This window comes from Aquila chrysaetos, chromosome 26, assembly GCF_900496995.4.
Source record: "Aquila chrysaetos chrysaetos chromosome 26, bAquChr1.4, whole genome shotgun sequence".
In the NCBI taxonomy this organism is placed as follows: Eukaryota; Metazoa; Chordata; class Aves; order Accipitriformes; family Accipitridae; genus Aquila; species Aquila chrysaetos.
In genome coordinates this window covers 5368313-5396057 of record NC_044029.1, presented here as the reverse complement: position 1 = coordinate 5396057, position 27745 = coordinate 5368313, and the positions used below count along the sequence as shown (strand labels likewise).

Below are 27745 nucleotides of genomic sequence, written 5' to 3'. Positions count from 1 at the left end.
AAAAAAATCTACTGTGATAAACAAAGAATAAATAGGTCATAATGGTGCCTAGAGACCAACTTCGACAGTCACTGCAACCTTCAGAGATAGAAGCACACAAATATAACTTTTGTAAATAGAAGCTTATTTTTCTGCTGATCTACCTGAGGGATACACTTGTGAGTTTTCTTCATTTGGCGATTTTGTGATGTAGACAAAACAGAATTTGCTTTTATGGTAGCTAAGCTGAAAATGAAAAGTTTAGTATATTTCCTACTTGACCACATACACTTCTAGGAAACACCAGTTACCTCTGCTGAAGGATAACATGTTGGGGAAATATCCTCACTTTCAATTGGTTGCTGTTGTCTTGCAAACTCTGTTTCTCTGGGACTCAAAAGCCATACTGAATTGCATTTTAATGAGGCATTTCACTTCTTATTTGGGTCCTGTTGTAGGCAAGTGAAAGAATAAATCATAATACACATACTCAAATTTATGTATTTAACTGTGAATTAGAATGTGCTCAAGATCCTTTAGAAAATAATTACCAGATTTAAAACATTTTGAAGAGGAAGAGGTTCTCACCTAATGAGGTCCCAGTATGCCATAAGTGATGAAATACAGCTGTCCTGTAAAATGAGGTTAAATACTACAGGGCAGAAGAGACTCAAAAGGCAGTAACCCACCTAGCAGAATGACAGAAGGAGGAACAAAGGCAGAACTGCTACATCAGATTCTTTACCTTTCTAACATCTCCTCTGAAGCTAAGCTCCTCTTTCTATTTGCTGCCCTGTGTGTTACAGAAATCAACATTCACAGACCATGCAAAAATGTGAATTTTAGCATATGAATCATGAATATTTAATTCTTCTTTTTCATGTTTTTTCAAGAACATTTGACAATTACTTCACAAGACAGATTTTCCCCTAAGTGAAAACGAAAGCCTGCAACAGCTGAACTCAGATATCTGATAAGATAACTGCTGACAGAAGTGTTCAGGGATGCTCAGACTGCTATGCAGAAATGTTAGACGTGTCATTTTTCAGTTGTGATTCTGGATTCACTAAAAAGGCTATTTGCAACATGTAGGTACCAAGGCTTATACAGTGGCATACTTTACACATGTGTGTAGGTACATCAGTGGAGTAAGACACACTCCAAGACTCTTAGAACCCCCCAGAACATGTATTTTGGTACAGTGAGGTGTGGAAGCTCTTGACCCAGAGCGGGGCTGGATGAGGATGGGTGAAAATCTTGCAGTGCCTTGACACGACTCGCTGCCTCACAGCTCCGTGTGGTCCAGCATAGCTGAGGTTAACGTGAAATCTTTTGTAGGGGAAAGCACTTTTACAGTGGAGGGGCTGCCCATACAGAAGGCACTGCAGCAGAGCCCCCTTCTTCCAACGGAACAGCCTTTAGGCACCTACACCCCCACTTTTGTCATTTACAAACTCTCTAAAATATATTTCTTGCGGTAATTCTATTAAAGACTGAGTGCTGTGTCAACTTTTAGGGATGTGGGGGAAATGCGAGCTGAAAATCCATCTCCTTGGGTCAGAAAGCTCTGGTGAGACATTGAGAGAAGTTAAAGAGCATAGGAGTTGAATATACACCCTCCATTTTGTTGCAGTGTTATAACACACATCTGGAATTACAAGCTAAATTTTGGTCTAGGCTTTCTTCAGCTTCAGAATGGCACTAAGGGGCTATAAAACTATATTAAAGCTGATTCAGATGAAGAACTTGTATAACAAACTCGACTTTGAGTTAGCATGAGTAGAAACAGACCTGTCCCTCAGTTCTTTCTGAAGCCCCGTGGCATAAGAGTGATGAGCAGGGAGTTGGCCAAAACACCGAGGTGGGCAGCAAGAAACCGTACACTGAGCTTTATAAAAGCAATTTTAGCCAGTCAAACAGGAGTAATGAAAACCTTTTCGGAGGCAGAGGCTGTCTCACACTCTTGCTCGACTCAAAAACAATTAAAAAGCTGTCTCTACCACACAGACAGACCAGCAGCCACAGGCAAGGCTAGCACCTGCTGAGGAGGGAGGTCAGAAGAGATCCTTTGCTGCTCCTAAAAAGGTATGTTGTTTATAAAGCTCACAAGTTCATTAGAGTCTCATTTGGGGTCACTTGAGGTATTTAATCATAAAGCATCCTTAGCGAGTTAGAATAAGTCAATATTGTCAATAGTCATCACCTCCCCACTCCACATGATATATAAATAAGGGAGGAAACCATCATTGTAGCCATCCAGCTTGATCTTCTGCCTAACGCAGGCTGTAGGACTGCCCTGAAGTCTTAATATCTCTATGAGCTTTTCACCATGAAAATGTAAAACTACATCAGGCCTCCATTTGGCTCAATATATTGTTATTTATTTCTATTAATGTCATATCTGGAAATCGTGACTGAGATAAGGTGGCAGGCAGTGTACACAAGGGCTTGAGTCATCTCACCTAACTTTATCTACCTATAGTTTAATATCTGATCTAAACTGTTGTCAAGGGGAAGAGGCAGTGAGTGAGAAGATTGTCCAGTGAGCAACTCATGTTATTCCAGTCTTAGACAAGAAAGATGAATCATCCTCTGAAAGTCTCTCTCTCTCTCTCTCTTAAATGTACAGCAAGTCTGGATAACTAACTGAAATGAGATTTCTCACTTTTAGAAGGCTAATGTACAGTGAACTGTGTCTTGCCTAATTGCCTAAAAAACTTACAGTTTAAATGAGGTAGACCACAGATAGGAAGGAAAATAATTATATGGAGATGAGAACTGATTTGCCTAGCGTAATACAATTGCTTTCCCAGGTGCTTCTTCCCAGCAGACTATCGTCTTTTGGCCCATTCTGTCCCTTCACCAGGTTTTATCAAAGAATGTCATGCAGTGAGACCCAAGAAACACAGTAAAAAGAGTCCTTCAATTTGTTACCTGCACAGTTAGGTAATAAGATCAGTAGTCAGTTTTCACAAACATTTCTACACAGTTTTCAAATACAACTTGTTCCTTCCCAGGTAAAAGAGGTGGAACTGAATGAAGTATAACAACTTGCCCAGTTTACTCCAATGTTATTAAACCTTTACTATTGTTTTGTGGGATTTTCAAAGTAATTTCCAAAATTATTTCCAAAAGGGCAATCCCAGTTACACTGGAGATGGTGGGAAGACTCAATCAATCCTGCTGGCTCTCTGCTTTCTCACAGAGTATTTAAATATAAAAGTACAGATTTTCACTTCAGATGACAACTTCATTGTCTCAAGGCCTCATCTGATGCTTCCTGAAGTAAAATTTTAAAAAAATTTTTAAAAGCTTCACATTTATTTCACTGACCTTTAGATAAGACTCTGTGACTCTTCAAAAAATTCATTGTGTTTCATATTTGAACTTAATCAGAAAACTTAGGGGGCCAAACTTCCTAAACTGTTTCCTGGCTCCTTAAAACATAATTAGTCACTGAAATGTAACCTGACTTTAAAAAGAAATGTTGCACGGAACAGCTTCTTCCTGTGATGTCACATAATACCTTTGCCAGAAAATACAAATTTCTTTGTAAATCTAATACAGTTCCTGAATGTGTCATCAAACTACATTTTCAGGATTGATAAATAGAAGATTGAAGAAGGAATGCCAGAAAGTATTTATACAAACTTCAAAGATCCAAAATAACTTTATTCATCCACAAAGGTATCTTATCAGTCAGAATGGATTCTCCAGTAAATATGTGTGCTGAAGATGTAACTCCATTAATAAAAACAAACAACTTTCAATGCTATTACAAACAAAGGTACAGAAATGTTATCAAATGAATGATAATATTGTATAAATCAATGGTGTGTCCTTGTCTGGAATACTATATTCAACAGAAGAAGCTGTTGCAGAAATAGATGGACTTGTGTGGAATATGAATAAGCAATGTTACTGAAAACATAGTTTGGGTACATGAGAATAGAATGGGTAATATAAAGCTATATATTAAAAAACCCAAACAACAAAAACCAAACACACAACTACTTACTAAAAATATGAATCCCTTTCTGGTTTACCTAAAATGGGAATTTGCTCCAGCTGTACTCATATTTCTGTAACATTTGTTTTCTGTAAGTCGTCTAGCCATCTAATTCTTGTAAGACTTCTTATAAGAAAAGGAATTTTAATAAACTATAAAAACAGAAAAAAAGAAAAAAATCATTGAATACTAAGGTTGCTAGTTTTTGTCAGTAACATAGCTTCAAGAGGACATTTCAGAACTGCCTCCATAGTCCATAGTTTACAGGTTGGGATGTCCAACTCTTTTTTTTTTTAGAGATCTGGCCCTGGGTGAAAGCTTACTTATTCATTCCTTGTACAACGCTGAGTGCATGTGAGAGGTCTCTGAGAGCACATAGCTGGCAAACTCATTAAGGACTATGAAATCAGATCATTTCAGTGCTGTTTGCTCTGATAGTCTCTCAGGTCTGAGCATACAAAACAATGCAATGATGTGTTTGAGCTTACACTGGTTTGCTAACATTGGCTAAATAAGTATATGGACATGGAAATATCAGCATTCATTGCCTTCATCAAACTACAGCCCAGGAGTAGTTTGGGGGATGTCGGCAGCAGGGAGGAATTCATTACAGTCCTCTACAACGTCCCTTCCCTCAGCAACCGGTGACTCACACCTCTTGTTTTTATTTTCTCCTTCACAGCAGCCAATTTAGACACAGGCAACCTCTGACCCAAATAAAAGCAACTATTTCTAGCTGTTTGATGGCATTTAGCTACAATCTTGTGCTGTTTCCCTCAGGCAAGAAGTGTCTCAGCTCTGTAGTAAACACCGGTCCTTGTCTCCTGAGCTCTCCAGCTCTTGCGTACGTGCCCCGGAGCTACCAGTGGGATCCCAGGCTTCCTCCTCCAGTGTCTGATGGAGAAGAGCAGTGACATGGATGGAGGCAACTGGACATCCCCTTCATTGTAGGTCTTGCCTTTCCAATACTGGGGGACAACTGGACATCTCCTTCATTGTAGGTCTTGCCTTTCCAATACTGGGGGGCAACTGGACATCCCCTTCATTGTAGGTCTTGCCTTTCCAACTGAACATCCTCTTCATTGTAGGTCTTGCCTTTCCAATACTGGGGGGCAACTGGACATCCCCTTCATTGTAGGTCTTGCCTTTTCAATATTGGGGGACAACTGGACATCCCCTTCATTGTAGGTCTTGCCTTTTCAATACTGGGGGACAACTGGACATCCCCTTCATTGTAGGTCTTGCCTTTCCAACTGAACATCCTCTTCATTGTAGGTCTTGCCTTTCCAATACTGGGGGGCAACTGGACATCCCCTTCATTGTAGGTCTTGCCTTTCCAATACTGGGGGCAGTCACCCACTGAGAGCTGAGCTGCAGGAGCACGGCCTAAGACAGCACCATGCCATGACAGGTCGTCCTGTGAATCCCAGTGACTGATCGATGGAGCAATCCAAGTGTTGAGATGTATTTCCTGAAACTCCAGTGTTTCTCATACATACATGCATGCATATATACGTGTATATATGCGTGTATGTTTATATATGCATAGCTATGCATACACATACATGTACGCAAGCTAAAGAATGGGGTTTGTACAGAATAGATGTGTTTGTCACCTCCTCTTACAAATCACCAAAAGGAGGGTTAGGAGAATTTAGAAATCACCACCACATGATGGGTTTGGTGGGCTGCTTTGGGTTGGGCTTTTTTTGCAGGGCGTGGTGATTTACGCATTCAGGCATTTTTGGGGGGAAATTAAGTCTTCTAAACTTGTCTTTCATTTTGAAAAAGGGATAAAACTCCAATGTTTTAGATGAAACAAAATGTAAACTCATCAAAAAAGGCACTGTGGTGCACTTTGTGAACTCCAGGGAAAAGCTGGAAGGAAAGCAAATTCTCTCACGAGGATACACAGCCTTTAACGTTCACAACATACTGCTTAGCTAGCTGGGAACTGGGCTTCTCCCTCCGGTCAAGAGAGTCAATAGCCAGAGCTGGGCAAAGTATGGATTTGGATGTTCCTGTTGAATCCTGGGCCCCGGGGGGTGAGGTGGACCTCTAAGATGTGAGGTCCAAAGAATGGATAGCTTTTAAGCTGCTACCAGCACCACTGGCTCTGTAGCACTGACATTACTGTTTCAACAGTATCTGAGGGCCAGACAAGTGTTCATCTCAGAGTGGGAGCACTGCCTGTTGTTTATCTGCTGTCAGGTTTATTTGCCGTCAGGTTTCTGAACTGCTGTTCTTCCAAAGCTCTGAACACACATGATGGTCACTAGTGATGGAGGTGAGGCTTTAAAATGCCTGATATCAAACCGATTCATTCAGTAACCCATTTCTGCAATATTCTTTTTGAAAACAGTTGGTATTTATGTTTTACATCCAGCTATAAGACCTAAGGTATTTACCCAACCCGTAGCCCATTTTGGTGACTAATGGTTTCACTGCAGAGACAGAGAAATCAGCTCTCAAAAAAAAAAAAAAGCTCATGGAAGAATGTACATATATCTGTAATAAAGGACAGAACAGAACACAGTATGCTGAAGCACTGTATTTAAACACACAACTGCAAAGGCAGAAACATATTTTTCGTGAAGATCCAGGGAAAAGTTCTTATCTAATATTTCTCGTAATAGTATTTCAAGTACTATTCATTATATCTTACATTGTTCATTTTTCTATGTATCTTTCTTAAAGTCATCTGGGAACTACTAGCAATTATTTATCAGAGTTTAGAACAGTAATTAAGTTGAATTGTTTAACATATTTTTGATGACTGGAGCTCTGACCTGTGTTCCAGGAATGAGTCACCTTGAGCAGTACAGAAAGAAGGTTGTGCTAGATATAAATATACAGTATTGTCTCATTATCTTCCTTCCTCATTAATGCCAGCAATTCATTCATATTTCAGGTATTAGTGTTTCATTTCTATAGAGTCTGAACGTGGTGATTAGCCCTCTTTGACTCCATGGTGCTATATTCTTCTGTGCAGAAAATTACAATGTAAATATTTAAATGTACAGAAGATTCTCATGTGCTGGTATTGTGTGCTCAGTGTACATTGATCTTATTGTAAAGGATGGGCAGTATTACATGCTCTCAACTGCACACTACATTTAAAAAAAAATTTACTTCTTTGTTGTTGTTTTTCTATCTCTGTTTAATCTAACGCAAGCTCATAATGACTGAAAGAATATGGCAAGCTGCATACCGATAGTCAGTATCCATGGCAGTTTCCTAATTTGTGCAATTCTCCTGCCACACTGGAACATACGGATCCCTTCCTTTTGCCTCTCATCCCACCTAAATGAAATTTTTATTACTTCTACTTAATTAAAGTTAATTTCTGAGGACTGACTGCTTGGCTCATCTTCAAAGCTCTTAATAGATTTAGATCAAAATTTTCCTAGCATAATGGGGGGTATTGTTGAAAAATGAACTTTTAAAAAACAAAAACTCTTGATCATTTTTCTAATTTTTTAAAATTAATTTAAAAGACAAAAAATGTACTTTTGGCTAAAGGTTTTTTTTTTTTTTTTCTTTGCTTTTCCTCTACTTTCCTCCTTTTTAAAAGCAAAATGCGAGAAGGCAGAGAAGGGAGGGAGATAGACTCGGGAGTAAACAACAGCTATAAAGTTAAACAAAAACATTTTGAGAGGTTTCAAAAAAGTTGCATGTGTAAAATTGATGAAAAATTAAAAGGAATGTCTGCATTATTCATGCAAATGAATAAGTGAATTTTCTGAAAAACTTACATGAATTTTAACCTGTTATCGGGAAACATTTCTTATTTTTTCTTGGTTTGGGCATGCTGTGACTGGACAAGGGCCATCAATTGACCATCAATTACCAGTTTTCCCTCCAACACAAAACTAGGTGGAAACTTGTTTAAATTTTATTTTGAAACAAATTGAGAAAGGATCTTGATAGCCCTGGAGTGTTCCATCATAGCCTTTACCAAGAACAGAATGTCTGCATTTTCCACTCGAAATGACCTTGTTCCATTTTCTTTTTTTTTCTGGTGTCCTCCAACAGCAACCTTTGTTCTTCATCAGACCTGACTTTTCCACATCCCAGGCTGGCCAGCTCTGTTTTAAAGACCAACTCTGTTGGACTGCAAAATGATAAACACCTATACTTATTTGATTTTTATCTGCTAATATCCTTTTATTTTTAAAAAGAACATGTTTCTCCCTGTATTGTTATCTCATAAGTCAGTAACTGCCTGCCTTTGGCCAGTCACAAGAACTTTTTGTTGGTTCCTTTATTTTGGCAAGGTTTAGAGATGGATGTGAGTAAGAAAGGACTTCTGTCTCTTCATCTGTTTGCCCCACTTTTTTTGGTAAAATAAAGGCCATCTGGATTTTATTTTCCACTGAAGAATGTACAGCATGTACAGAATTTGTTTTCCATGTGAGAGACAGCATTCAGTTACGACTGCTTGGATTGTAAGCCTGCAAATGTTTGTGGCAAAATACCTGGCTTCAAGCTCTGCTTTCTGAAAAGAAATGTGAGCTAAGCCTGATCTTGGGGGTGAAGGGGGTGGGGGAAAAGCCATGTTGGAGAGCCCGAGCGTTTCGTATAACCCATGCTCAGCCATTAACATGCTGTCCTGAACTTTGCCTGGCCCATCTTAATGACATGTAGACTCCTGTAATCATGTGGTAGTTCTGGTGAGAACAGATCAAAACCTCAAATAAGACATATAATGGCTTTAAGCCAGGGGAAGGGAAAAAAACCAGCTAAAAACCAGCTTGAGGAAAGTATAAATTTAGCCTGTGGTGTACTATGTACCCGATGGATGCTGTCAGAGAGGGGTGTGGTTTGTTATTGTGAACTTCTCTGCTTTGCAATAACAACTCTACCAGCAACCCCTGCTGTAGCAATCGTCGCCATCATCATCATCATCATTCAGAAAGAACGCCTGGGCTCTGTGGGGAATATTGTGGAAATAATATAGATATGATACATTTTTGCATCTGAATTGTTATGCCCATATACTCAAGAAAACTTGTTCAAAAAGGTTGACAGTGCCTTACATGGAACGTGCTGCCTCTTCCAGGAGCATGTCATGGCCCAAGGGAGTAAGAAGGGAAGCACGGTCATGTTGTGCCCCCTTCATCCCCAGCATCCGTCAGCCTGGCAGGCTTTCGGGTACAAAGAGCCCAGTCCCATAAGGGCTTCACTGAGCCAGCCTCTGCATTTCCCAACTTTCTAGGGGAGAAGAGACCTTGTTATTCTACCAAGGTGCAAGAGTAGTTCATTATCCCCTCCTTGGAGACAGGGCAAAATGCCATAGTCCTAAAACTGGATCTAAAAGCAATTCAAGAAATTATCTGATATTCTGTGAAGTAAGGGATCAAGCTGTGCTGGAGGACCCAAGCAGTAGGCCCAGGTTCAGTCTGAAAGATTGCTGTATACGTAAGCCTGGCCTAGGCATTTGCATCCAAACTTACCTCTAAAATAAAGCATTGCTTGCAAGTTTAGGTACTGGGAGGAGAGAGGGATGGTTTGACACATTTCCTTTCTCTTTTGACCTACTTCAATGCTCTCCAAGCTGAGAACTGAAAAAGAAAAAGAAAGAAAGAAAGAAAGAAAGAAAAAACAAACAAAAAAACCCCAAATAAATAAACAGAAATGCAGTTCCAAAAGAAGCATTTCACAGGTGGAACAAAAATTTCTAAGCTACATGCCTGCTGGACATACTTGAACAGTCTTGAGACGAAGCTCCCGAAGCAGCAGCAGTAAGAACGTGGCAGGCTGAACTCTCCTACGCTCACTCCAGCTCCTGCTCCGCACATCTACAACCTGGGGACTTTTGTTTCAGTCAGGAGCAGCTATTTAAAATCCCATTGTTCGGTCTAAACTGAGCACTTAGGTTTCTTACTGGAATCAAGAGCAAAAAAAAAAGGCACCTTTAGAGGGGGATTCTGAGATAGGTGTCTGCACAAGACAGGGTCTGTTGCTCTCTGGACACCTTCCATAATGGAAATCTTGGTAACTGGCAAGCCTAGTTTTTTAGACGCTAAGGAGGCTCCTCTCACAGAAATACTCACTGGATGTAGGACCCACAAAAGATTTCAGGAAGTTCAGGCACTGTTGATTATGAGATTTCTTTTGCTTTTTTTCAAGTGTATATCAGCCAACAGCTTTAAAACCTCTTCATTTTCTTTCAGCTACCACTTAATGGTACATTGCTGACATGCATGTTTCACACGCTGTTCACACAACTTGTTTTTCAAACCGCATCACTCATAAAGCACTGGTTAGCCTTCCCTCAGTCCCAGCCAGAATGGAAACATTTCTCCCTGTACAGCATATTTCCATTTCTCCCAGAGATGATTTAATATATTAATAACCCATTATTTAATGTTATCAATCATTTAGTATCTATTTTATCTCTCACACATATAATCACAATTATTATCAGGCTACACATTTTAAAGGTATGTTTGATCTGTCCCTTGTGGTGGGTTTCATAAAATTGCTGCCAAAAAATACTGAGGCAGTTGGTGGGAAGCTACAAAAAGTTCAGCCTGCACAGTCTGCTTCATTAGGTCTAAGATTATATTTTGGTTTTAAACTCAAACAGTGCTCACTGAAATGCCATCAATCAAGATAACAAATGAATTTTTAAATGCCATATGTTCTCCAAGTGGGATTTTAATGAGATATTAAAATGTACTTTAAAGCTCAGGTTATACACAAATATCGTAATGTCAAATATCTCAGTGTCATATAAAATATTTGACTAAGTCAAACATCTATATGAGAGTTTATGGGTTGTTTTAATAGGAAATTTCTTTCCTGGTGGAAGATAAAGCTAAATAGATTTATCCTCCTGAATAGAGTGGTCTTTTTGTAGAAGCCACCTCTCTTAATACTAAACTCACCTCTTTCAGCAGTAAACATTAACCTGACAATGACTAAGCTAGCAAGGATTTCTGCTTTTTTTTTTTTTTTTTTGTGAAGAGTTACATGCATTGTGTTTTATTTAATAGGTTCATCACCCCATCACTTTTGTCTTATCTAGTATTAATAGCTTCTCCTTTAGGCAGTAAGATTTTAGAGGTGGTTTTCTGTATGTCTTAGAGCAAATTGGCCCTTCGTCTTATAGAAGCATCCTCATTTTCCTCTAGCTTGCATGCCTAGTAATGCTACTAGCAATCCATTACTTATTTCAAAACTGGTGTTATTTATTCATTGGGAGTATTCAAAACCTGTCAAGCCTCTCGCAGGCTTCCCTTTCCCGGCTTCGTTAAGGCTGACGGTCAGGTCTGCGAGCGGTGGTAGTGCTGCCAGGTGGTGGTCGTGCACCAAGCAGAGCTTGGGCAGCAACCCGTGTCCTGCCCACACTCACGGAGGGTGTTTAACGGCAATCCTGCGTTTCCTTCAGTTACCAGGGGGAACGTTAGGAACATCAGCCATCACCCAACTGATGCCATCTTTCCCCAATTATTGTAATCTCCAATAGACAACGGTGGGAACTGCACAGCATCTTTCTGAATGCAACAACTTATCTTACAAAGAGCCGGTAGAAATCATATCAATCATTGTATTTCAAGTTGCGGTCCTCTTGAGAAATGAAGAAAGTTAACCATGGGAAATGTTCCAACAGATGAGGGAATTTTCCCCGCCAGCAAGTACAGTTGTTTTTTTCCTCCTTGTGCAGTAAAAGCTCTTCAAAGTACTTGCTAGGTCGGTAGTTCTTGCCCAAATTTTCTCACGTATTCTTAAAGAGCTCAAATAATGCTGTAAGTAAAGCTAGAAAGGAATTTGCATGTGTGTGTGTATAAAAATATAAAAATAGTATACTTTTTAGAATCTGAAAATGAAGCGGTTTCAATGAAGCTTCATTGGGAAAACTAGCTCTCAGATTCAAGCTGGAACATCAAGTGGGGAATGAAGGGAGGAGACAAACAAGCTAAAATAATGTTTACTGAAATAAAAGATAACTTGGTGCCAGGGCATTCTTTCTGGGTGCGAAAAATCCCAGTTTACATCTGTGGCCTGAATCACAGAAAATTTGCCTTTCTTCTTGATTTGGGGATTATTTTCTTGGTTTGATTTGGTTTAGGGTGGGTAAGGGTTACTGTTGGTTTTCCTCACTGAAAACCTGCAGTTAGTCGAGATTTTGTCCTAAAGCAGAATAAGAAAAACAAAAAGAAAAAAAGAAAGGAAAAAAAAAAAAAGCCTCATACTGGAAAGTTTCATGGAACAGGAAAATGATTTCCTGCTTAGCCCAACTAGTAAGAGCTGGCAAAAGCTCCACAGCTGCTCTGGAGTGTCTCCCTGGTGCTGGAAGTTAAACACATCAGAGGGAAAGGAACGCAGCATGAGTAACACGATGAATATTCATGTCCTGGATGTGGGTCTTGGAGTCAGCAGAAGTGAGCTCCTGCCAGATGTGAGGGTTCAGCCCAGACGAAGGAGACTTTCAAAGAATCCTGTGGAAAATCTGTTGTGCTCCTACCGACTGAAAGAGTTCATGTCTCTTCTAGCTGGTGACTCAATAAAACAATTTTTTGCTTTAAATTTAAAAAGAACACAACTGGGTCTAGTGTGTGTGTGCAAGCTTGTAGAAGTGAACGAAACCAAGTGGAGAGCCCAAGTAAATATTTTTCTTCGTCTTTTGAGCGACTATGAGGTGCTTCAGACATCTATGCTGCATTTTTTTTCTGGTACTGACACAGCTAGTGTTGTTGGTAACCAGTAAGTTCAATAAAAGCTTTTTACTCACTTTCTTTACTACGTCCTTGTTATTGATCCTTAACCTGTGAGTGCTTCCAGCTTAGTGAGCGTGGAAACAGCCCCGTTGGCTGCCCTCGAGCAGCTGCCACATCCCAACGTGCGCACAAAGACAGCGCTGAGCAGGGCTCGCAGCAGCCGAAACTGCGGAGCCACCTCAGCCTTGCCTGGTGGAGCTCTGCCTTTCCCCTCTCCTAATCGTTTCCTGCCCCCTCCACCCCCTTCCAAGTGTGTGGGCCTAGAAAGTACTGGCAGTCCCTCCGTTCATTGTACGTCTGGGCTACATATTATTTACATTACAGTAGCTGCGAATAGCTCCGGTTGGGACTAGGTCTTTTTTTTTTTTTTTCTTTTTTTTTCTTAAGCACTAAACAAATAAGAGTGGAAAGTTTTGGGTCTAAAGAGATCACAGTCGTGAGCCATAAGAGCAGCTATCACAAAAAGAGCCTGGGAAAAACAGGGGGAGATAAAAATGAGCGAGAGCGAGAGCAAATGAACAAGTACAAGCTTGTCTTTGATCTCAGATCTACTCCTAATAGGTTTTTTTAACGCATTTGTTAAATTTTAGCACGCTAAGCTACTGTTTGCTCATGAACTGGAATCAACATCAATGTTAGAATCACCTGATGTGTGTCACTGGGAACCGTAAGCAGAATGGAGAGCCATTCTCTACCTAAAAGTGCTGCCCGTCACATTATTATTCTTATTCTGGCACAATTGGCAGAGAAACAACATTTGAGTATCTTGTTCTGTAATCTGTCAGACAAAGTGATCTGGTGAATTAACTATCCCATCCTGTTTATCCACATGGAGATAATGACAAGAGCCAAAACAGATCAAAAATATGTCAGGAAGAAGAGGCAAAAGAATTTGGCTTTATGATCTGTCTTCATAATCCTTTCAGTTATGGATAAAGGATCAAAAAAGTACAAATGTGTTCTGAAATTTAATGCATGGTGAAAAGTTGGTATCACAATGAAGACCTTGATTTTCTCAGTATGGTTTTCTACCTCCTACTGGTAACAATGCAGTCTACCTTTGAAAAACATGAAATGTATCATTATACATAGGCTTTGCTAATCTTACGGGGGTTGTTGTAGGATAAACTAAATGAGACTTCTAAGAAAAGCCTGTTGGTAACTTATGATGACATTATCAGAAGAGGAACAAAAGAAAGTGTAGCGGTTCAGTCGGCTGAAAACTCTCTGAGTGTATAGACCACTGCAAGAATAAACAGAAAGAAATTATACTCTTGCAACATGATAAAAAATATGATTTTCCTGGCATAATAAAGACTTAGTGGGGTAATTCCTATGCTGAAAAATTACAAGAAGGAATACAGATTGTTCATTAGCGACGTGTGGGGAAAGTTAGGAACGGTGATTTGAAATCACAGAGTAAACCTGATGAAATAAGGTTAACAATGGAAAGAGGAACAAGCGTGAGGACTACAATGAAGGAGGAGGCAGATCACCATGAATAGATGATCAAGAGCATGAAGCTTTATGTAAGCTGTCCATCAAAAGACAGGGTCTGCTTGGAGGCTGTTAATCACTCATCTTTTCACTGGGAAAAGAAAACAGCATGATATGGAGAGGTGATAATTCTGGGTGTGCTGGAAGCAGTGAGAGAGAAGAATTCAAGTAAAGAAGGACTAGCTGAGAATAAAAAGATGGTAGGCAAGTTAGGTGAAAATCACTGTGAAATTGTAAGAGTTCATGATCTTTACAAAGGAAGGGAAGGGAATAGCAAAAATGCCAGTGAAATTCAAGAGGCAGACTTCATACATTCAGAGACTGGAAGGTAAAATCCCAAAAGAGATAAGAAACAATTAAAAAAAAAACCAAACAGGTAAGGAGAGCCAGCAATTTCCTGAACAATGGTCAGGACTCAGGTACGAGCTATCTCAATGTGGAGAGAGAATGAAAAGCAAAGATTGAGCCCTGCTGGCTAAAATCACAGGTTGTTCAATGATCTCAAACCTAAGAGTGGCACAGTAAGAAAGTAGAAACTAGGCCGAGTAATAAGGATGAGTATGAAAGAAGAGCACAGGCATGTGGGGACAAGAGAAGAAAGGGCACTGTACAGAATGAACAAAGAGAGGTGAGTCATAGTCATTCAGTAATCAGATCAGTAGTAAGAAGAAAAGTTGACAGAATAATTAAGAAAGCTGAAATGTTTAATTCCTGTTTTGTTCCTTTCTTCAGTAAGGAGGTCAATGGCAATCATGCAGATATCATATTTAACATCAGTAACAAGGGAATGAGATCTCAGGTTAGAATAGGGAAAGAAAAGGGTAGAGAGTAGAGCAGGCTAGAGTATTTACATAAGTTGGATTGCTTTAGATCAACAAATTCTGATGCAATTTGCCCTAGGGGACTTAGACAACTGCCTGAAACAGTCCTCAGGGACATTATTTGGTATCTTATGCAATCTGAGGAGGGCAGGTGTGGGTCCAGAAGACTGAAAAAGGCAAACTTTGAACCAGTTGTAGCTGGAAAATGAAAATAAATATGACACTAGTGACCCCAATCAAACGTTGGAACTGTTTTCCCTAATATTTTGGCAGATTCACTATCACTTAAAATCTAATTTAAGCTTAGATGCCTTTTTTACAAGAGCTGCTTCAACTCAAAGAGAAATTATGGGGAAACATGTGAAACTGAGTATGTAGAATGGAGAACTCTTTACCTGGGAAATTATCTAATATTTGGGGTGTTGCAAAAGAGGGGAAAACAAAATCAGGGCAGTAAGTCAATGCAATGAGCTAATCATTCCATCTCCATGGAAACGACAGTGTTGGAGTAGTAGTCATAAAGTACAAGGTACATTTTAAGATATTTATCATTGTTTAATGCAAAGAAAACTGTAGTGAAGGGTGATTCATTTGAAATGGCAATGCAGTGATTGGGATATGTGGGCAGAAAAATACTTAATACCTAGCAGTATCTCACCCTGTTAGAGCCCCTCTTGATCTTGCAGAGTCAGTGACTCCACTCTTCTCCAGACAAAACATAATAGCAGTGTCATGTCAGCAGACCTGGACTATCTTTCCAAAGAAGATAGTAGATCAACAGTAAATAACACTTAAATTTTTGAAGAACAAGATGCTTTCTTCATATCTTCCCAATGTTTCTGAAATTCCATGACAAAAATGAAAAAGTCCTTAGAATAATCTCTATTCAGTTTCCTTGAAAAAATCCATATTTTTATCTTTTAATTTTCTAAATAAATTCTACTTGAAGACTAAGATTGTGTTGCTTTAAGACTTGTTACTGAAAAGCACTCATGTTTTGTTGTCATATCTTTTCAGAAATAGCTAGGTATCTACTTGTAGTCAGTAGAAAATCAGAACACTGAAATCCTGGGAAATTACTTCTATACCCCAGAAAACAACTAGAAGTGATTTGGGGTTTCAGATGTAATATGCATCTTTTTAGTCAGCTAAAACGAAAAGATTTCACTCTATGTAACAATTCTGTTGTTCTGTTGAAATGGAAAATCACATAGATTTTGTAAATTCCCTAGAGCTCATCTTGGGACCTAGCTGGGTTGAAGAAATTACTGTATGAAACTGAGTTGTTTTATCATCCATTTTATGATTAGAATGACACTAGCACAAAAAGGGGCAAACTTCAGGCAGAACTATACTATAAAAGATTATTTTTGAATATAAGAAAGATCTTTTAAAATAGATCAGAATTTTTTTTTTTAAAGTAACTATCATCTCACACAATTTTCAGCCAACCAGAAGAATGAAAATCCCTATTTATGGAGAGAATCTTAACAAAAAAAAAAAAAAAAAGAGGGGGAAGATGATGCAAAGTCTATTACAAGAAGAGGATTCTGTTATCAGATGTGATTATCTCTGGCTGCACTGCAATATTATCATATTTGAAAGGAAGAAAAGCAGTCAGAATTAAGATCTACGTTCTGCTGAAACCATTAGAGTTGCTCATAAATGCATTATCAAATAATTCTCCAAATGGATATTCTTTTCACCGGAGAAAGCTGTTATACCCCAGTGTGTTGGCCATATAACCACATTGTTGTTAAAACACATTATCTAGTTTATAGAGAGTTTTGCATGGTGAATGTATACGTGCTTATCAGCAAAGCATTTACTTGTTTTCTTCAGCAGGCCTATTTTCTTTATCTGTAGTACCTGTGACTAATATTCAGATCCTCTTTCAAGTAGTTTACCAACCTGTCAAATGTTTGCTTGCCAGTTTAAGTTTGTTGATCCACTATAGCGTTAAGTCTCCCAGGTTTTGGGGGGATTCGGATTCAATTTCTTCCCCTCACCTTAGACAATGCGAGCCACAAGAGTGCGTAGCAGCTGACAGAGCTGCTCACGCGTACACCTCAATGCACTAACGCAAATATGTTGTTGGTTCGGGGTTTTTACTGGTTTAGAGCAGTACCATTTTAACCAGTGAGCTTGGCTGGCTATACCATGTGTAGCTGAAGGCATTTCCTAAGCAATGGAAATCTGCCGTCCGATCACACAGCGCAATTGAGAGGACAGGTGGTGTAACAAAAAGGGTTGATCAATCCTAAGCTTGGCACAGACCCTACTAAAAACTGTTAATCTTTATATGATTCACACCCATCATCTCCTGTGCTAAGGTCTTCTTGATAACATTTATCTTCTTCTGAGGCCTTTGTTCCCATTTTCAGTTATATAAAGTGTCTCATCTTCTTCATACCCTTCCACACTTTTTCACTTCTGTTAGCTGCAGTAATATGGTATATTTGCACCTGGACATTATGAGGGTCAGGTAGATTTTACCTCGTTATGTAATGCTCTGGACACCATGAGACAATGTCAATTTGTAGTTGCACACACTGGCTAACTGAGTTCCTGTTAGCCATACGGGATCTGCTTGGCTTTTTTTCAGTTTACGTGTAGCTCATCTGAACTCATTCTTCCTGATCAGATTTGTCAGTAAGAGTGGAAGTAGGACCAGCTTTTAGCATTTTCTTCTGTCCTGTTTATCTAACTAAAACCAAAGCAAAAGATCCCGTCATTTTATGGACAAAGACTTTGCCTTAAACTATAATTTAAAAAATATATATCGTTGTTTTGGCTTCGGCTGGGATAGAGGTAATTTTCTTTCTAGTAGCTGGTATAGTGCTATGTTTTGGGTTCAGCAGGAGAAGAATGTTGATAACACACTGATGTTTTCAGTTGTTGCTACGTAGTGTTTAGACCAAGTCAAGAATTTTTCAGCTTCTGATGCCCAGCCAGCAAGAAGGCTGGAGGGGCACAAGGAGTTGGGAGGGGACACAGCCAGGATGGCTGACCCAAACTGGCCAAAGGGGTGTTCCATACCATGGGACGTCATGCCCAGTATATAAACTGGGGGGAATTGGCCTGGGGTGGCAGATAGCTGCTCAGGAACTAACCAGTCATTGGTTGGCAAATGGTGAGCAATTGCATCGGGCATTACTTGTTTTGTATATGCCAATTCTAACATTATTATTATTATTATTATTATTATTATTATTATTATTATCATCATCATCATCATTGATCTTCCTTTCTGTCCTATTAAACTGTCTTTATCTCAACCCACAAGTTGGGGTTTTTTTCAATTCTCTCCCCCATCCCACTGGGTGGGTGGGGAGTGAGTGAGCAGCTGCGTGGTGTTTAGTTGACAGCTGGGGTTAAACCACAGCAGTCATTTACACAAATTTATCTGAAAATAGAATTGTGAAAAGCATTAAAGTCTATTTTTTAATATCCATAGAATTTGGGAAGAATAATGTTAAAATGGTGCAGAAATATGCTAAATTTTATTTAATCCTAGAACACATATTAGCAGTTCAAAAGGCAAGGTTTGTAATGCATATCAAATAAACCTCAATGCCAATACCTAAGGGCTGCTTACAAAGTCCCCTTCCACCAAGCCAGAATGCGCTAGGAAAATGACTGGGAAATATGGACAGCAGGGCAACATTGCTTTTGAAGAAAGCTTAAGCTACTGAGATATGTCTTGCTTCCTAGCTAGTGAAAAGTATTTGAGATTTTAGGTAGAGGCTACAACTCTAAATGATCCAAATGCCTCTCTTCTAAGACTGAGTCTTTAAAAAAAATAGTACTTCTCAGAGGGAGCATATATTGTCTCCCCAGGATTTCCAAAAAGGCTGCATTAATACGGAGGAGTCATAGCAATGAGAGCAGCTTTGTGGTAGCTACACTTGATCAGGAAATAATGTCTTCCCTTTACAAACATTTCTATTCAACTGAATTCCTTTTTTGTTATTACTTCAGGGATTCTGAATGTTGTCAACAAATTCTGAAACTATATTCAGAAAATAGCTGGATTTTAACAGAATTAATGTTTTGATTTTGAGCTTTGAATATTCATAGCAAAATAATACTGATTTACAGAAGTCCATTTTCCTATTTTTTTGACCATTTTGTACAACATTCCTATTTTGTCAGAAAAACATTCTCTTAAAATAAAGGAGAGACAAATTCTACACAGTGAACGCAGAACCCATTCTTCTGTTTATTGCTTTAACATTACCACATTTCTTAAAAAGCAGTATCTGCATCTTTCTGGACATTCTGGCTTCTCCCTGCTCTAGAAGTCATTGAGGCTGATGGTCTTCCAAAAAGAGACTGGCTTCTGAGAGCCGGTGCTGCCTGCTCAGCAGAGCAGTATGCAACACACACTACCTGTGAGCGCAACTGGGAACGGTCCAGAAGTGATTTGAAGCTGCCCTGCGCCTTCCTGCCATACTGACTTGCAAATTCTCTTGTTTATAGCCTTCCCCTGCTTGCAACCAGCAGGACAAAATGACTAACCCGATCCTCTTTGGAGCAGAGAAGCAGATGCAGAGGCCAGCGACAAGAGCCCACTACCCCAGTTGCACATCTCCGCTTCACCCTGCGTGCCCTCTGGCAGTTCTTAGCGGCTGTTCAGTCGGGATCTAGAAATGGTCTTATAAAAGCCTGGAAAGTCTCTTTGTTTTCAGAAACTGGTGAATTTTATCATTTTTCAAGCAAACTTTTCCAATCATAGCTTCCCACAAGCCAGCATTCCGTTTGTACTCAAGGCATGGTTTAAATATGCTGTCCAAATCCAACAAACCTATCAGTGTACATTTTACCTTTCCTTTCCTTTCGGCTGCCACCTTTTGTTTCATAAAGTACTACTCCATAGCAGAGTTCAGATAAAATATTTTATCTGGCTTAGGTAATTTTCCAAAGTATTTTTCTTTAGTATTAAAAAGTTCTTGTTCTGATAAAGGCAAATGCAAAAATCTGCATGTTTGTGCGTCTCATACTTCTTGTATGAACTTCCTTTCACTCAGCTGATGTTTGTATGGCATTATCTAATGTAAGTCAAAGGGGAAAGCTCCATTATGGGAGAATGCCAACAACTGTAGAATGAGATAGCAGCTTACTTCCAGCAATTTGCTTTGCTTCATGAAAGAAAGCTTTAATGTATACGTGCTGATCTTGGAGACATCAGAAATATCTTATTCGCATTCAAGGGACCACTCCATATTCATAGGAATTAAGCATAAAGAAAAAGCACAAAGAGTTGCAAAACACAAATGAAAATCAAATTTGTAACTAAATGATCTGGTGATCGTCTTTCCCCCGACCATGGGCAACATGAACAAAATGAGGAAATTTTCATCCACCTTAAAAAAACCTATCTGGAAATACCACATTCTCAGAAGAGCTCTCATTTCCAGCTTTTGTCAGAATGAGATAATCTATTTACAGTGCCATTACCCCAGAAGACTCTGTAATGGCAAAGATTTGCAAGAGATGCAGGTATTCGTGACACCCCAGAGTGTTGTGTTCTGGGGTGGCTTTACCAGACAGGAAAGCCTGAGACTGTTCATAATACTTAAAAAGAAGGGATAAAAAATAGAGTGGCTTTAATTCTTCATCTTACCTGACAAGTCAACCTGCATCTTAAAACTGTTGACATGTTTTTCTCACTCGTCACCTGTTCCTGAGCCTCAGTTCCACAACTCCATGTAGGAGATCATGAACATTTTTTGGAGACATCCTTGCTGATTTCCAGAATCACTGAACAGCGTTATTTATCATTCATATTCTCAGCACCTTTATTTGATCTTTTGGAGGATTCTCCAATGGGTGGAGGTAGGGAAAGTGCCAAAAAACTTGTCATCTTTGAGTAGTGGGGCAAAGGGATTTGTGTACGGCAGCACGAGTCCTGTGGGAATGCTCTGTTTAAGGGATGATGATGGAGATGAGATATACATATGACTGAGGGGGCTCTACTAGAAGAAGACCACCTCCAGAAACTGGCAGTCTTGGGTACGAAGGCAGCTTGGTTTGTATAGGCACAGAGAGGGAGTTGGTTTCCCGATACAGTAGGTGAGTAGTACTCACCTCAGGACTCTGAATCAGGCTTTGGAGGTGCCCTTCTCCCTGGACAGATCTCTGATGGCAATATAGGATAGCAAGATGTCTAATTTAGGCTGCCACAATCAACTTGGTGGGGCCAGGCTCTTATTTCTCAAGCATCACAGTAATGAAATGAGACATCTAAAGCGGCAAGGGAAAATCTGGCCTAAAACCTATTGGCCAGTAACACAGTATTCACGTTCTCTTTATAATCTGTCACTCACTGAGTTGCCTAATTTTCTGGGAAGAGAGACACTCTAGTGCCTTCCCATGAAGTCACATATTTTATATTTGTAGAATTACTCAACGCCTCAAGCCTCTCTATCCCAATAGTTAGGAAGTTCTCCTTGGAGGGAGAATATTCACCTTCAAATGCTGCTCTTCAGACCCTGCTCCAAATCATATTCAGTGTTTAAAATGTAGGATCAGTCCTTCACCTGTTCATAGACTTATCTGGGTAATATGTCACTGTTCAGAATCTGTGTAAGCTCAGGCCGCTGTTCTTACATTACACCAGACAGTACATAAAAAAAATTATTGAGTAATGTAATTTGTCTGGCATACCCACACAAGACATACCATTATGCACAGCTGCTGAAGTCTGAAAACAAAGTTATTGACAAATAATCACAATCCAGATAATAGTGAAAGGTGATGATCTATTTTGCAAAGGAAAATGGAGATCAGCCTTGTTTACATAAAATCAAGCAAAGACCTAGACTAACCACTGAGCAATATAATTTTAGCTCATCGCATTCAAAAGAACCCAGACACACTATTTTACGTGACCATGTCCAAATTTAAAACATAAATAGAGACAGATATATAGTCCAGCTTCTTCTCTTTTAACCGACTAAATGAATAAGTGAAGTTCTTCAACACAACGCACATGGTACCTTTCTGCTAAATGTCTTACACCCATTACAAACTTGGTTTGCAACCAAGCTGCTTTATTTACTTTCCTGAAATGGCTTTGCAGTTCATTTATGAATCTGCTTAGATATATGACTGTCCATAAAGTCAATGCAAGCGTGGTAGTAAAGAGGACCAAAGTTGTCAAAGACAATGAATGTGCATGAGAACTGTTACATTAATCTGCTTTTGTTATTTAGTTTTCTAACAAATATGCTTTAGGTTCTTTTTGTTTGCCTTGTGGTTGCTGAGCCTTGAGGATACATAAGAGTCATATTTTGATGCTTTCTTCATTGTGTCTGGGCAAAAATAATACTCTAAAGGAGAAAGGCAAGAAGAAAAAATGAATAAGACCAGTGGGAAGAATGAAGAGGTAAGGTGAAAAGATAGATGTTAATAGATGTTTCCAACTGACTCATGGTCCCAGCTGTTCTCAAAGTTAGCCCCTTTCACACCAAAGACCCTGATGATAGAAGGCAACCTGGGACCATAGTGCAGACCGGAGCATGAAGTATAAAAGTCATAACAGCTTTCTCTTCCTTGAGGAGAGAAGACACACTGAATTTTAATCAAGGCCAAATGTTGGAAGAGCTTGATGGTGGGAACACAAAGTGTTGCAGACCTCTCTTGCTCAGCACTATTGCCAAGCCAGGGAGTTGCTCTTGACATACGCCTCTCTCACCAGGAGGCAGGATGCTCCCATGTCGCAGGATGAGACTCTGTGAAAGGTCCTTGAGACAAGACAAAATTAGCAAACCCTGAGCTATTTCATGTTTCCCCACTACTCTCAGTCAGATAACTATTTATTCACTAAAGTTCCTGCATGCTCTTTTGTGTGCCCCTACTTCTTATTTCAGCATCAGCTTCCAAGGCCAAGAGGTCATTTACTCCCTCCTTTTTCTTTCCTTTCATTGGCCTCCTGATCCCCTGAAGATGGCCCCTTTGCACACCAATGCAGTTTGAAAATTGCGAGAAATTAAATTTCAATCTCTCACACAATGGCAGGTGCGTCCTTTTCTACTCTGCTGGTGGAAGAAGAATAGCAGCTGCCCCGCCAGAACAATAAAACTACTTTCCAGCTCTCTGTGACTGGCTGTCATTGAACAGCCATGCATAAATATAATCCATGGAGATCCCAGGGGTGGCATTTCTCATCTCTTATCAGCTCTGCTGCACACACCAGAATTTGATAAGACACCTAGAAGGATGATAAAAGCTGCTATTAATCTGTCTAAGTAGAAATAATAAGAGCAATAGTAGCAATATCAATAGATTTATGGAAAATCAGTGGCTATATTATTTTGATGCCGGTTTAATTGCTAAGGGTGGCTAAAATAGCAGATCTGTATTTTTATATTAACCTGACAGATTAATGTCCTTTTGTATGCCTGAAACAAGCTCAAAATATCTTTTAATTAATTAAAAAAGAAAAAAAAAAAGGAAAAGAGAAATGAAATCAAAAATAGTCCTTCACAGTAACCTTTTGAGCCCTTTTAAACAACCACGCCACCGTGCACATACACATCCATATCTGGCCCTTCTCACCCCGAGTGTTTGCAAAGCAGTAGTATAAGTAATCCTGCTAAAATTATTTTGGGACTTATTAACACTGGAATAGCCTGATGATCTGCCTGGTTCCATATCCTTTCTCAGGCAATGCTCTATGGCAGATGTTCCAGAGGAAAACATTAAATTCCCTATAGTGCACTTGACAATTGTGTAATACTACTGCTCGAGGGGAAATTTAAAACTTTCCCCAGCTGGTAATCAGCTCATATATTGAAGTATGAGGACAGATAATTGTTATCCTACCCAGTGTGACTGCAAATGATATTTTTATTCCTGAGCCTTCCTCTCTGAATCCTACTGATTACTTTCTTTCAGTAATACCCTGTGACTGTGAGTTCCCAGGGCCAGCTTGGTGTTGCATTTGGTTTTGTTCTTGTGGATCTAAAGGAGTACGGTTCAGTTTCATCCAATTTTCTCTTGCGTGTCTCTCTTTTTTGTCACAGGTAGTGCGAGGAGGAGATTCTAGCTGTCCTCGACTGTCTCTATAATATTTTAATATACCTCTATGGCATCTTGTTTTACCTCTCCACTCCACAAAGGAAAAAGTTTGTGTATTAAACAGTCCTAGTCAAAAGCCACACTGCTCCATCTTTCCTTTCAAAAACACCTATAACCCAGATAGGTCTAACCCATCTCTTTGCAACCTAAAGGAAAGCACTTATATGAGAACACAGTAATAATAATAACAGCTAATGACAATAGTTCACCCTTTGTAACTACACCCGACCGTAGCACCGTTTCTCTTGAGTACGTGATTTAGCAGTGCTGACTGACACTTCTCCATGTCAGATAACCCCATTCAGAGGAGCAGTAGTAGCTGCATAAACTGCCCACGGCAGTACTTTCAGAATTGGCCCTATGGATGCAAGCACTACTGCAAAGTACAGAAAGGAATACGCCGTCAGGGAAGCACATCCCTCCCACTGAAACCAGTTGGCAGCTAGAGGATCAACTTCTCTTCGCTGTGGTCCTCAGGGAATTATCGGCACAGGGTTTCCTTGCACATCTGTGTGAGACTGTGTGACTGCAGTATCTTAAACACAGGAGAGATGTTGGGAGCACTTCCAGTGAGCCTTTCCATGCCATAAATGTATAATTGCTGGTCTCAGGTTTCCACATGTTGAAATCTGTTGACTGGAAGAGGTATCATTTGAACAGATACTTCTGTGGAAAAAATGTGCCCTTTGTGGACAAGCGCTAGTGATACTTGCCCAGTAAACAGAAAGCTTTTTAAAGCTTGGTTATCCAAATTATTTCCTTTTGTTTAGGAGAAGAAAAAACAAGCTATAGTTCTGGTTTTTTTCTTATACATGTTTGATGGGAAACCAGAAAGCACAAATTCTCCCTTTCAAAAGGAGAGGAAAAAAATAAGGTCAGCTCTGTAGATCTTCTTGATGTATTGGGCAAGGAAGTACGCATGAAGCTTTAAAGGTAGGAGGCATAATGAAACACCATAGGGAATAGAAGTCAGTGGGGTGCACGGATGCTTCCTTTCAGAATGATACCAAGGGGGTTAATGTCTGGCCTGGTGATAAAATCCTGGCATCTGTTACTGAAAACACAATGAGCATTGTTGTCATTGAGAGAATGGCTCTGTTTTTCCTGGCATGAGTTACTGTTTGGAAGCTGTTTTAAAATAGAAAAGGAAAAAAATTCTCACTCTGAAAACTTAAAAATAAAGGGCTATGCCAGAATTGCGTTCTCCACCGTATTTCTAGGAAGTGTTGTTGGTTCATTGTTCTGACAACATTATTCCCATACCTTTAAATGCAATTGCTGCTAAAATGCACGGCAAACTGTACAGACTTTGACATAGACACCAACTACTGCATTGAATGTGCCTAAGCTCAGAAATAGAGGCTAAGAGAAGTCTTCCCAAAGGCTGGCTGCAGGCACAGGGCAGTAGTCCTGCTGGGCTTTCTCCTTTGCCAGTGGAGAGCCTGCCATCCCCAGTGCAAGCTTCAGAGCACCCAAATTAAGAACGTCTTCAGACTGTCCCTAGACAAGCTTCTTTTTTTCCCACTGGAGATTAGCCCCTAGCTAAAGTTCATCTTTGTGGAATGCCCTTCCAAAGCATGCCAAGTATTCACATGTGAAATGGGATTACACCCTGCCTTCTTCACTAACCAGTTCCCGTTTTTTATGTGAGTTTTTCTCCAAAGATGAAAAGATTTTGTTCATAACTTCTAGTCTATATACATTAACAATACATAAAATACATCCTTCTGCTATGACATAGCTTCTCAGTTTATACCCAATTAGATTCTGCACTCACTGTTTTTGGAACCAGAGGCAGTGGAAGTAGACAGCAGGCTTTTCATTTTCCCTGCTAATTGTTCTGTCCGTGCTCTGTTGCTGTCTGCTATTTGTTGGCTATCGGCTAAATAAACAAAAGCAGGGAGAAAAGGTGAAAACAAACAGTTCTTCAACCTTGGTTTTGATGTCGCTGATTCCCCTGTTATGAAACTTCAGAACTAATGAAGAAAATAATCTCTGTAGGTGCAGAGCGGGAGGAGATAGCATATGTTATTCCCAGGCTGCATTACTTGCCTCAGAGCAATGCAAAGGATCATGCTGACTATGACCACAGCTTGTAATGAAAACATTGTTTTCTTTCTTATTTCAGACAATGCTGCCAGTCTGAGCCAACTGCAGAAAGCCTAAGCTGTTCACAAGATGCAACAAATGGAACCCTGTACATTCGGTCAATAACTAAGCACACATTAGCCAGTGCAGCCCATGCTCCTTTTACTTCCTTGGAGGTGACAAAGGAACCAGAGGTGATAAATGATCCTGATTAGGATCAGATTCAGGGCACCAGAGTGGCTCTGCTATATAGCTCCTTGGTGTCAGAGCCAGTTGGGATTGATGCAGCAAAGAACTGTTGCATGAAACCATCATGGACAACCTCTCCAGCTGTAGCCAAGATATGCTCACAACTCTGGTAAATCTGTGCCTGGTTCAGTCAATTCCTCAATTGACTCAAACCTACTGCATTTCAGATCCTTCCATGGTTTGACAAAGCCATCATCAAATGGCTTATCTGGCTTCCAGATTGCCTCATTGAGAAGCAATACAATGGGCCTGATGGGTAAGTCAAGAAAAGTTCATTACATCCCTTTGCAACTGGAAAATGCACTTTTGATTTTCCATAGAGTTAAAACTGAAATGTCAATTAAACAAATTATAGGAGAAAACAAACAAAAAGTACATTGAGAAAACCCATTAAAAAAAAAAAACAAAACCAAAACCAAATGCTATTTATTATTTCCTACAATGATTGATTATATTGCAGGTAACAAATTTCATTAAGTTGTAATGCATTAGACAGTGCAGATAAGTAACATGATGGCAGAAAGCCTAGTTCAGATTGGTCCAGTTATTCAAAAATAACTTTTAAAAGCCAGGAAGCTCAGAGTTATGATTAAATATATGGGAAATTTCAAATACCATCTGCTTCATCCATTTTTTAATGTACAGAATGCATAAATAACCCAGCTAACCTCAAGCCTCTATGGTTGCACCAGCATCAAAGGAATGCCACAGGAGACACACTTCAGTCCTTCAGCTGAATGGTGCGTGGATACCTAAATGTGTTTTGAGCAGTTTGGATTCATTTCCAGATTCTCATCTCTGGGCACCCTAATTTGCCTCTGGAAACCTGGAATCTATTCCCTCCTGCTCCATGCATCCCATAACCTGCTGCCAGAAACGCCAATCCTCATTTTAGTAGTAGCAGAGAACTGTCATAAAATCTTAAATTGCAGAATTCATTAGTTTCACAGTACCAGATAGGGGATCACAGAGCCTTTGCTGGCAAGCTATGTAATATTACAAGTACAATATAGAAAGAAGTTGGCATCAGAAATGTGACGGACTGAATTATGCTGTCAACTAAGGAAAGAAGCTCTACCAGCCAAGAAGCAGGCTCAGTACATAGCTCTGTCTACCCATTACCCATCATGAGTCATGAGACGCTGGTATCAGCCTCTCACCCTATGCCACCTCTGAAACATCTTTTTCTCACAGAGGACAATTTGGACAAGATCATTTTGGCCACGGTATCCCCACATGAGCACTTGTGGACATATTTCAAGCCACTCCCTGACACCTCAGCACGGTCAGCA

The 27745-nt window shown here is 39.7% G+C and overlaps 1 long non-coding RNA gene across 1 annotated transcript in view; it reads right to left on the bottom strand.

Moving 5' to 3' along the window:
- Positions 1-3630: 3630 nt before the first annotated feature.
- Positions 3631-27745, bottom strand: part of LOC115336126 — a 50503-nt gene continuing 26388 nt past the window's right edge. The window contains exons 4-5 of the long non-coding RNA XR_005931476.1: positions 9445-9552; positions 3631-6496 (exon numbers count right to left, since the gene is read on the bottom strand). This is a non-coding gene — a long non-coding RNA (uncharacterized LOC115336126). The remainder of the gene's footprint in view (positions 6497-9444; positions 9553-27745) is intronic.